Source organism: Geotrypetes seraphini, chromosome 2, assembly GCF_902459505.1.
Source record: "Geotrypetes seraphini chromosome 2, aGeoSer1.1, whole genome shotgun sequence".
NCBI classification, from domain to species: Eukaryota; Metazoa; Chordata; class Amphibia; order Gymnophiona; family Dermophiidae; genus Geotrypetes; species Geotrypetes seraphini.
In genome coordinates this window covers 315686569-315699310 of record NC_047085.1, presented here as the reverse complement: position 1 = coordinate 315699310, position 12742 = coordinate 315686569, and the positions used below count along the sequence as shown (strand labels likewise).

The 12742-nt window shown below is 42.8% G+C and overlaps 1 protein-coding gene across 1 annotated transcript in view; it reads right to left on the bottom strand.

The window, feature by feature from the left end:
- The window catches only part of GASK1A (golgi associated kinase 1A), a 90005-nt gene that overhangs the window by 40849 nt on the left and 36414 nt on the right, over positions 1-12742 (bottom strand). The window lies entirely within an intron of this gene.

The window sequence follows — 12742 nt, the reverse complement described above, 5'->3', positions numbered from 1 at the left end:
TAAACAAAAACGGCAAAACCATCCTGCTTATGCCTAAGATTCTTATTGCCCTGATTCCATCCCCTCACTGAATAGAATTAGCAATTGTACCGAGTTTCCCCATAAAGTATTCCAGAATTGTAAAAGAAACAGGATTCCACATGAAAAGATGCTTTTATCAGGTTTCATATTCTGTGGAAGGGATACATACAAAAATGGTTTACAGATAGGAGGTAAGTTGATAAAAGGGTACCTATCTGGAATACCGAAAAAGGTGAATATTTTATAAAGGTTACATATGTTCCGATATGCTTTTCTAAAATAAGCAATCAGAAACATTCTCAGGAGGGCACAAATTCTACATCTGCTCTGAAGATGTAACAGTAAGCATGTACCGTATATACTCAAATCTTAACTTAGTCGAGTATTGAGTGAGATAACAGTTCCCTGCCCCCCCCCCCAATGGGGAAAACTGTTAACCTGAATATAAATCGGTGGATTTATATTCAAGTGTACACTACCACCACCCTGCCTTCCCCCAAACACACCCATCTTCTAATGACAGCCATTACTTCTTCCACATACCTCTTCCCTGGCAGTTACTGGTATTTCCTCCTCCCCTGTGAATACCAGTACAGTTGTACCTCGGTTTACGAGTGCACCAGTTTGCGAGTGTTTTGAAAGACGAGCAAAACATTCACAAACTTGGTGCCTCGTAAACCGAGCTTGCCTTGCTGTACGAGCGCCCCCCCCCTGCGATCCGGCATCCCCCCAGCGATCCGGCATCCCCCCCTGCTCGCGTTGCCCCCCCTCCACCGCAATCCTACTTCCCCCCCCCCCCCAAGCAGTCAATGACACTTCCTTTACCCAACTTGGCACCAGTGCCGGTGCCCGAAGATCCTCCCTCTTCTGGCGCGGCCTGGGCTGGGCGGTGCGTCGGAGATCCTCCTTCTTCTGGTCTGGTCTGGGCTGGACTGGCTTTGAGCATTTGCGCATGCTCAAAGTCTTCTGGTCTCGCTCTCTCCGAGATTGAGAGCGAGACCAGAAGGCTATGAGCATGCGCAAATGCTCAAAGCCAGTCCAGCCCAGCCCAGACCAGAAGAAGGAGGATCTCCGACGCACCGCCCAGCCCAGGCCGCGCCAGAAGAGGGAGGATCTTCGGGCACCGGCACTGGTGCCAAGTCGGGTAAAGGAAGTGTCATTGACGTGCTCGGGGGGGGGGGAAGTAGGATCGCGATGGGGGAGCAATGCGAGTGGGGGGAGGATGCCAGTTCGCAGAGGGGGGGAAGCCGGATCGCGGGGAGGGGTTTGGAACAGCGTCGGATTCCTCAAGGGGGGGGAGAATGGAGCAGCACCGGTAGCCTCGGGGTGGGGGGGAGGAGGTGGAACCAATCAAAGCAGTTTCCCTTACTTCCTATGGGGAAACTTGCTTTGATATACGAGCAATTTGGTTTACGAGCATGCTTCTGGAACGAATTATGCTCGTAAACCAAGGTTCCACTGTATTTGAGTTCCAGCTCCTACCTCCTTTGGCTAACGCCGACAAAGTTATGGGCTAAGCCAGTACAGGCCTTGAGCATGCAAAGATGCTCAAAGTACTGCGGCTGGCTCAGAACATAACTTTTTTGTCAGCCTCAGTCAAAAGACGTAGGAACTGGAACTCAAATGCTGGTAACCGCCAGAGAGGGGTATGTGCATGTAGAGGAAAAAACTAGTGGTCCAGTGGGGATGGGGGTTGAAAAGAGAGGCTAGGATGTAAACAGAGATCCCCATTTTTAGACATTTAAGAACATAAGAATAGCCTTAGTGGGTCAGACCAATGATCCATCAAGCCCAGTAGCCCGTTCTCACAGTGGCCAATCCGGGTCACTAGTACTTGGCCAAAATTCAAGGTGTGGCAATATTCCATGCTACCAAAACAGGGCAAGCAGTGGCTTCCCCCATGTCTTTCTCAATAACAGACTGTGGACTTTTCCTCCAGGAACTTGTCCAAACCTTTCTTAAAACAAGCTACGCTATCCGCTCTTACCACATCCTCTGGCAACACATTCCAGAGCTTAACTATTCTCTGAGCGAAAATTTTTTTCCTCCTATTGGTTTTAAAAGTATTTCCCTATAACTTCATCGAGTGTCCCCTAGCCTTTGTAATTTTTGACGGAGTGAAAAATCTCTGTTTAAATCTGAGTGTATACAGTAATCGATGCATGTGCTTACATATTTTCTACGATAAGTACCCACATTGCTATTCCTCCCCACTCCCCCACAATATCCCAGGAATTCGAGAGCACAGTTATATAAGAGCTGTTTTCCACATATAAAAAGTGCTTTTACACATGAAAAATGCTTTATAAAATTGTCCCTCTTGTGTTTTTAAATATTCTTAGAGGAAGCCAAAAAAATGGTGCGATATATATGATTATCAAAAAATGAAAGATAATATAACTTTATTTGAAATAACTGAATTGCTCTCGCCCAGTGTTTATCTGCTATACTTCATGTCTGATTCATGAAGCCTTTTCTCGCACTCCAAGTCTACGAGGGAAAGAATCAGGCCCCCTACGATTAAAAAAGCAGTTATTATAAAAAGGCCTTCTGGTTTTAGGTTTAATCAATAAACAGCAATAAAACACTCCTACTCCAACACAAAGCTAAATGTGTTTATTGGATAAATGACAGAACAGTCCCCTTTCCCTTGGTACTGTTTCATGTATCTCCTCACCTGTCATGTATTTTGTTACTTTTTCTTATGTTTTTGATTACACTGGAACAGAGACCCAGCAAGGGCACCAGGGCTAGGACAGCAATAATAATATACATACAGGTGAATGCCAGTACACTAGTGAACTTATTATATCACAAAGTAGCAACAGTAAATTTTGAGTGATATTAATAAAGAAATAAATCTGACACATATTAAATTATACAATAAGGCCATGATTCTTATAGGGATGCAAAAGTTGCATGGCAGTAGGCGTCCTACCGCCATCTAACTTAATTGGTTTAATTGGCGATAAACGACGCAGTAATTGACCGTGTAATTTAAAACCAATTAAAAGCTAATTAAAAATAAAACAGTTTGCCGAGGTCCCATCCACAGTGGTGCCTACCAGCGCCTATGGTCAAAGCGGGCAAGGCTTGCGCCAAAAGTTACCAGTTCTAAACGATTAACTCCATGCTGATAACTTGAGAAATACTTGTACTGTACAAACTGTATTGTATCTTATTGTATTTTACTAATTGTAATCTGTAATTCACTGACTGTACTGTATCATCCTCGCCATTTGTATTCTGTAATTCGCTAACTGTCCAGCTCTCTTCACTGTGAACCACCTAGAAGTCTAAGATTATGGCGGTATCTTCTTAAATAATAAAATGCTAGCCCGCGCATGCGCACTAGCGACCCGTGTTCCCTGATCCCTTTTCTGTAGTGGTGTGGCCGTACGACTGCGCATGCGCGCTTAGTACGTCACTGGCAGAAGACGAACCGTCACAGAGGGAGTGAACGCCGCGTCCTGTGGCACATCCGGATTGTGAGCAGTCCTGCCTTCGGTCCTGTCCCTGTTAAACCGGCTGGCAATAACAAAGCCAGATGCCATGGGTTCTTCCCTTTTGCCAAATTACTAAAGGCTCTGCCGGTCTCGATCCTGCCCATCTCTGAAGTTACTTCCTGATTTTGAGGGGCGGGATCGAGACCGGCAGAGCCTATAGCCTATAGCCTATAGCCTATAGCCTATAGGGAAAGCCCCCATGATGTCTGGCTTCATTATTGCCAGCCGGTTTAGTGGGACCGAGACAGGACCGCTGGCTCATCACTCCCCCCTCCTTCCAGCGGCCGGCAAACAATGCCTTCCTCCCTGCCATGATCCTCAAGGCCTGGACTGCAACACACTCAAAACGAGGCTCCTGCACTCCTGGACCACAGAGCACACCCGATGCCGCTGCCAACACGGCAGCGGCTGACTCCTGCTTCCGACAGGACTGCTGACTCCTGCACGCAACTCCACGAAGGGCCGGCAGCTTGCAATTGGGCCCACAAGCCTTCCTCTGACGTCAATTCTGATGTCAGAGATAAGGTCTGGGCCTGGACCTGGACCTTCTCTCCAATGGGAATTGACATCGGGGCAAGACTTGCAGACCGCTGGTCCTTCTCTTCCTTTCCTGCAATGGTGAGCAAGTCAGAGGGCGGTGAGGGAATGGTGGGGTGGCAACGAGCAGCAACAGAACGCCAGGGGGTGCAGAGGTATATTTGCTCCATAAGACACACCCCCTTTTTGGGGGGTGGAAAAAGTGCATCTTATGGAGCAAAAAATACGGTAATTAAATCGGTTAAGTTTTAGTTGTTGAGGACAGGGCACTGCAGTTTAACCATGTGAGGAACATATGGTAGGTGACAAAAATAGCAGGCAAGGGGTGGTGGTGGACAGCCAAGGAAAAAAAAGAAAGAAAGAAAGATACAAATACAGAAACCGGCTAAGGAGAGAGAAAAATAAATAAAGACAGACACACACACATATATTTTAGCACCCGTTAATTTAACGGGCTATAAAACTAGTAGAAGAAATAAAGTTATTATTATTATTATTATTAGGCGCCGGCAGGAGCCCATGCGGATGCAATTCTCATGTCAAATAGGCACGGAGAATGTAGGCCAGTAAAACCGTGGCCTACATTTCCAGCATCTACTTTACACATGGCTGCGACTCTGCAGCCGGCACCGGTATATGATCGGCATGCGGCCAGTGCCGGTTTTGGAGGCGTCAACCAATGCCGGTTGCAGAATCTAGCCCTAACTGCAAAATGATTGGTTCAGAAACACTATTGGCATGCAGAATCTAAGTCGTGCCAAACAGCACTAACCCCAGGACTCAAATAGCATGAAAATACAATGCTGAAAATATTACTACAGGACCTAGAACCTTTCTGAAAAGGGAGATTCATATGTTCTACGATTATTTCACAGCTTGACAGAACTCCAGTAACCAAACCCTGCAAAAAAACAAACACATTCCACACTAATATAGAAAACCTGGCATAATAAAGCAGCACTGATATCCAGGTTTCATAGAGCAGCAATCTCACCATGAAAACGCAGCACCATAGAATACCGATATTGTTCTACTGGAAAATCAGACTGATACAGCTTCCTATCTAGAAACAAAACACTAGCAGAATACCTCACAGAAAATATATGCTAACTGAATACTCCACCTTGGTCATATGAACAAAACATGACAGACCCTCAACAAATTGAAAACAAGGGACCACACACCAGTAGGAGAGATATGAAAGCAAACAACTGAACTGGAAACCTCAAGAACTCACAATCTGCATATACAGCACTAGTAGAGAAATAGAAATAGAAACTGAAATTCAAGATATCAGAGAACATTTGCCAAAGCAGACACATTCTAGTTACTAAATTTGGAATAAAATACTGTATATGTTTTTTTACCTTTGTTGTCTGAACACGTTCTTTCTTTATTTGCTTTAGTCCCAGTGTCTCTTGCAGGGTCTCCTGTTCATTTGACATGTCTTCTCACTCCAGGCCCACTACCCATTTTCCCTCTGCATCCCTTAAGTGTCCTATTCTCCGTGTCCCTCTTTCTATTGTCCACAAATGTTCTTTATCCTGTGTCTCTATCCCTCTCCCGAGGCTCCCTCCATACCTACAGTCTTTACTCTTTCCCATTCCTCTTCTTTCCTCTCCTAAGGCCTACTCTATGGTCAGCATCTCTTCCTCTCTCACACTCTGCCCCTGCCCCCCCCCCCCCACTGTGATTTGGCTTCTCTCTCCTTCCCTTCCCCCTGTGGTTTGGCATGCCTCTCTTCTCCTTTCCTTCCCACTTTCTCCCTTCCCTCCCCATAGTCTGGTATTTCCTCTCCTCTTCTTCCTTTCCCTCTCTTCCTCCCCCCCCCCCAATCATCTGGCATCTATTTCCTCTCCTTCCATGTCTCTATCTCCCATCTCCTCCAGTTTGGCAGATTTTTCTCCTTCCAACATAAGAGATACCATACTAAGACAGACCGAAGGTCCATCAAGCCCAGTGTCCTGTTTCCAACAGTGGCCAACCCAGATCACAAGTACCTAGCAAGATTCGAAGGAGAAAAACGGATTTTATGCTGCTTATTCTAGAAATTAGTAGTGGATTTCTCCCAAGTCATCTTAATAATGGCTTATGGACTTTTCATTTAGAAAATTATTCAAACATTTTTTAAACCCTGCTAAATTAACCGTTTTCACTATATTCTTTGGCAACAAATTCCAGAGTTTAATTATCCATTAAGTGAAGAAATATTTCTCCTGGTTTGTTTTAAGCCTACTTCTTTCATTGCATGTCCCCTAGTCCTAGTATTTTTGGAAAGAATAAATAAGAGATTCGCATCTACATGTAACACTGAGTATTTTATAGACCTCTATTATATCTCCCCTGAGCTGTCTCTTCTCTAGGCTGGAGAGCCCTAGCCACTTTAGCCTTTCCTCATAGAGAAGTCATCTCATCCCTTTTATCATTTTCATTGCCCTTCTCTGTACCTTTTCTAATTCTGCTATATCTTGTTTGAGATACAGCAACCAGAACTGCACACAGTATTCGAAGTGCAGCTGCATAATAGAGCGATACAAAGGCATGATATCATTTTCATCTTTGTTTTCCATTCCTTTCCTGATAATTCCTGCTGCACACTGAGCTGAGGGCTACAACATATTCTCAATGATGACACCTAGATCCTTTTCCTGGGCAGTGACTCCTAACACAGAACCCAGCATCACATAGCTATAGCTTGGGTTCCTCTTTCCCACATGCATCACTTTGCACTTGTTCATATTAAATGCCATCTGCCATTTTGATGTCCAATCTCTCAAGGTCATCTTGTAATTTTTCACAGTCCTCTTGCGATTTAACAACTTTGTGTGTTGAGCAAATTTAATTATCTTGCTAGTTATTCACATATTTAGATCATTGATAAATCGGTTAAAAAGCAGTGGTCCCAGCACAGACCCCTGAGGAACCCCACTATTTACCCTTCTCCATTGAGAATATTGACCATTTAAACCTACTCTCTGTTTTCTAACAACTAGTTCTTAAAACATAATAGGACATTACCTCCTATCCCATGACTTTCTAATTTCCTCAGAAGCCTTTCATGAGGTACTTTGTCAAACGCTTTTGAAAATCCAGATATACAATATCGACTGACTTACCTTTATCCACAAGCTCCCTCCCCTCTGTGATTTGGCCTCTTTCTCCTTTACCTCTCCCTCCCCCCCCCCCCCCCCCCAATATGCTAGTGCAGCATTTCTTTCTTCCTTTATCCCCTCATCCTGCGGGATCCAGTACCTCTCTCTCCCTTCTCCCTGCACACTGCAGCTTTTAATCTTCCAGGCCAGTGCCAGTTGTAGAGACAAATTTTTCCCACCCTTTCTGTAAAAAAAATATTTCCTCAGATTATTCCTGAGCCTATCACCTATTAACTTCATCCTATGCACTCTCATTCTGGAGATTTCTTTCAATTGAAAGAGACTTGCCTCATGCACATTTATGCCATATATATATTTAAACATCTCTAATCATAGCTCCCTTCTCCCACCTTTACTCCAAAGTATATATATTGAGATCTTTAAAGTTTATCCCCCATATGCCTTATAATGAAGACCACAAACCATTTAAGTAGCCTTCCCCTGGACTGACTCCATACTATTTCTATCTTTTGGAATGAGCAATCTCCAGAATTATACACAATACTAAATAAGGTCTCACCATCATCAATACTTCCTTCATCCTACTGGCATCTTTCTAGCTTTGGCTGTCAAGCTTTTCAACCTGTTTGGCCACCTTACGATCAGCACATACTATCATGCCCAAGTCCTGCTCCTTTTTCGTGAACAAAAGTTCTTCACCCCCTACACTGTACCGTTCCCTCGGGTTTTTGCGGCCCAAATGCATGACCTTGCATTTCTTAGCATTAAATCTTAGGTGCCAGATTTCAGACCATTCTTCAAGCTTCGCTAGCTCCTTCCTCATGTTATCTACACCACATCTAGCACACTCCCTCTATCCCTTTCTCTGGTCACCCAGTCAAAGAAATTGATTAGATTGGTGAATCCATGTTGCCTCGGGTCCTGTAATCCATAGTATTCCAGAAACATTACCATTCTCTGTTTTTAAAGCATTTCCATTAATTTACTTACCATAGAAGTCAGACTTACCAGCCTGTAGTTCTCTGGTACTACTTCCGACTCTAGACAAGCATTGAAAAAGTCAGTCAGCGGAACTGCCAAAACGTCCCTAAGTTCCTTCATTACCCTCAGATGTACACCATCCAGCCCCATCGCTTTGTCCACCTTTAGTTTAGCAAGCTCCTCACAAACACAATCCTCTGAAAATTGATCAGGGTCTACCACATCTCCATCCCTATTTTTGTTTGTCTTCTGTAGTCCCGTTCCCATCACTTCTGCTGTGAACACAGAACAGAAATATTTATTAAGCAATTCTGCCTTTTCTTTATCAGCTTCTACATATTCTTCCCCTTCACTTTTGAGTCTCACAATGCCACTTTTGTACTTCTTCCTATCACCAATATAGCTAAAAAAATGTCTTGTCCATCCCCCACCCTCCATTTTACCCCATTGACTATTTTTTCTTCCTTTTGCATCTTTGCTTTTTGTGACTACTTGACCAGCCTCTCTTAGCTGGCTTAACTTAGCAGGCTATTTCATTGAATATCCCAGTTAACGCCAATATTCACTGCGCCTAAATACATGGTCTATCTTTGACCGCTATGACTTAGCTGGCCAGCCAATAAATATCGACTTGGCCAGCTATGTCTACTGCGGCTGAACTTAGACCGGAAATTCAATGTCAGTAGATATGACCTAGCACTGAATTTCCTGGTTCGCCACTGACTGCAGGAGGTTGCCTATGTTCAGTTTACTTGCTATACACTGTGCTGAATGAATTTCTTCAAACAAGCAGTAAATAAACCCTTATAATAAAAATCCTAATAAATATATTTCACAGTGATGAATTAAATATGCCAATTTATAGTAGAAACTTCACTTTACCACTGTCCTACGATCAGCTTTTCATTTTTTTTTTTTTAAGATTATTGTTCTTTTGATAGCATGAAGTGTCCTACTATGCCATGTATTTCAATTGGCAGATTTTCTGAGGTGCGTTCAAAATGGGATCTGGGAATTAGAAAAATAAGACTGTGGCACGGCTCTGGTACACTGCAGGTTCATAACTCGTCTGCAGATTTCTGCACTTGGAATGTGAAGTCATTGTTTTAAGCAGCGATTTTGCATTTTTTTTTCTTGTCAGTTCTATACAGTGAATGTTCATTTAAATTATTGGATTTATAAATCACATCTACCTACGCTTGGCATGATGTATGACAAATTTTTTTTACAAAAATATTGGTAATATAAGGCAAAATGCACTGTGGATTCCTAATGAACAAAAGCATTATGAGATCAGATGCTAAAATGACAACAGAAAAAGATGTTTGCTTAGCTCACTTTGGGGATAATCACTCTTTCTTCTACCCCCCTCCTTCCCCACAGGACATGAAAAACGCTCTGTAAAATAAAAGATTTTTATTGTATTGTGAACAGTTTTGTTGAGTTCTGCTAAAAGTGTCAAAGCACTGTAAGACGCTGCAAAGGTTAGGAACCGACTTGACTCGGGCAGTGTGTTATTACTGCCGCCGCCGATGAATAACAGGTTTGCTGGTCTGGGGGTTCTGAAAGAGGCCAAGGAAGAGGCAATGGACTTGAGGCAGGAGGAGGAGGAAGAGGTTCTGGATCCGCAGCAGGAGGGGAAGGGAAAGAACTGGCCCAGGCACTTGACACCCTTTTTCACCGGTGCCCTGGACCACAGCCTTACCTGGTCCATAGGTTAAGCCGGCCCTGCTGCTGATTCTTGCTTGCAACAATCTCTCTCTCGTTTTCAAGCCACAGCCATTGTTGGCTCCCATCGACACTTTCTCGTCTTATCTTCATTTCAGTGCAGGGTTTTCTTCCCCTGTCTCAAGCAGTGTCACCCCAGCCCTACGACCAGCCCTGCCAGTGACGGGAGCTGTTGAAGGCAAAGCTCAACACACGACAGCCTCTTTCTCCACTTCACATAACATCAAAGCCAGTGACGGCAATAAGTGAGGTGCAGATGGACCCATCAAACACAGGAGCAGTTCTGGAAGGACAGTAATGAGATTGTGCGCTTTGGTAGATGTGAAGCAAGTTAATAATACAAAGTCTGAGTCACCCAAATTCATCATTTAGAAAATGTAAGGCCAAAAGATATTCAGTAAGTTTATCACATAAAATAGCCCAATCCTTGATGCCAATTCAGTCAGAAAAGGTTCACCCGTCATCTCGAAGCCGGGACATTGGACGATTTACTGTACTATTGTCCCTTGATACTTAAATTTTGGAGATCCATATGGGATCAGGTGAACAAAATATTGGAAAATCCAGTGGTATTGATGTACGATACCATTCTATTGGGTACGTTAATTAGAGCTAAAAGCCAAAATATCTGCCCGGAATAACAAACTTCTCTTTATAATGACAGGGGTTGCCATATAACTTATATTGAAGAATTGGAAGAACTGGGATAGGTTAAATTACACTTTCTGGTGGGAATCTCTTTGTTATACTTTTAAAATGTAACGTTTGATGGCTATACAGCAGGGAAGTTACAGGAAATTTCTGGATGTTTGGGAGTCATTGGCTAAATTTTGTAAGGAATGATAACTAACTTTATTTTACTGACCTTTAAACATACACATCCAGGGTGGGAGGGAGGGGGAGGGGTTTGCATTGGAATTGATTTGAGAATTTTTTTTAGGTTGTTTCTTGTGGGTATTTATTTTCTTGATTACTAGGTGGGAAGGTGGGGGGAAATAATTGCTTATTAATATCTGTAAGTTTATTGTGCTTTTCTTGTAATATTATATGTACACGAATTATTTGCATGCATAATTGTAGTTTGAAAATTTAATAAAGATTTAAAAAAAAAAAAAAAGTAGGTGATAGATCACTTTATCCTGCTGTCAGTTTTGTTTTATATTGTATTTTCCATGGAATATCACTTTTTGGATGAGGATCTGCCTGTCCAAGTTAGATTGTAAGCTCTTCTGAGTAGGGACCGCTATATAAGTGATAAATTGTAGTAGTATTAGTAGCCTCTAGAAATCCTGCTGGCCAACACTTTTCTGGTTCCCCAAAAGGCAGTTACTCTATTTTTCCCACCTTGTCTCCTTCACATGTTAACTTCCACGATTCATGCTCAGCTTCACCTTGTTTTCAATTACCAGTAGGTCTGCTTTGCTCAGTTCCCTCCCCTCTGCTCTCAGTCCAGTGACTTCCCAATCTCCACTGTTCTTTCCGCCAGTCAATACTATGAATTTACAACTCTTCCATAATTGTGAACACGTTTGTAACCCTTCAAAGCCAGCCTGCTGCTACGTTCACTGCAACATCCCGCATTATGGTCTCGAGCAAGCTCATCCCAGGACACACTGAAATCAGTGCAGCCCTGAAGAAGCCCTAATTAAAAAAACACTCCACATTTGTTTATGATTTTACTGTTCTTTCAATAATTTAGAACAGAAAATCTGTTCCAAATGAAGAGGCTGTTCCATGACAAACAGTCTTATTTGAGACATGTGTTTTCACTGGCATATAAATCTTCAGCTCTTTTCTTCCAGTGCTTGACGAATAAAACATAAGAACGCAAGAGTTGCCATACTAGGGCAGACTGAAAGTCAATCGAGGCCAGTATCCTGTTTCCAACTGTGGCCAATCCAGGTCACAAGTACCTAGCAAGATCCCAAAAGAGTGAAACAAATTTTATGCTGTTTATCCTAGAAATAAGCAGTAGATTTTCCCAAGTCCTTGTTCAGCGCTGTGTACGCCTTTCAGCGCTATAGAAATAATAAATAGTAGTAGTAGTAGGTGCATTTAGAGGGATGGAGGAAAGCTAATTGCTAAGACTTGCCTTGAAAGTATTGACAGATGTGAAGAAGGATCTGCATATGGAACGTAAAAACATAAGAATTGCCATACTTGGACCAGTATCCTGCTTCCAAAAGTGACCAACCCAGGTCCCAAGTACCTAGCTAGATCCCAAGTAGTAAAACAGATCTTATCGTAAAAAATAAGAAGCGGATTTCCCCAAACCATTATGATGGCCTATGGACTTCTCTTTTAGGAAATATCAAACCTTTTTTAAACCCTGCTAAGCAAATTGATTTCACCACATTCTCTGGCAAAAACTTCCAGAGTTACATTGCACATTGTGTGAAGAAATATTTTCTCCGGTTTATTTTAAATCTACTGCTTAGTAGCTTCATCGAATACCCCCTAGTCCTAGTATTTTTGGAAAGAATGAACAAGAGATTCAATTCTACCCTACCCACTGCACTCATTATTTTATAGATCTTTATCATATCCCCCCTGAGCTGTCTCTTCTCCAAGTTGAAGCGCCCTAGCTGCTTTAGCCTTTCCTCATAGGGAAGTCATCCCATCCCTTTTATCATTTACGTCGCCCTTCTCTGTACCTTTTCTAATTCTACTATATCTTTTTTGAGATATGGCAACCAGAATTGCACACAGTATTTGAGGTGCGGCCGTACCATAAAGCAATACAAGGACATTATAACATTTTCATCTTTGTTTTCCGTTCCTTTTCTGATAATTCCTAACATTCTATTTGCTTTCTTAGCTGCCTCTGCTGAAGGTTTCAACGTATTCTCAACAATG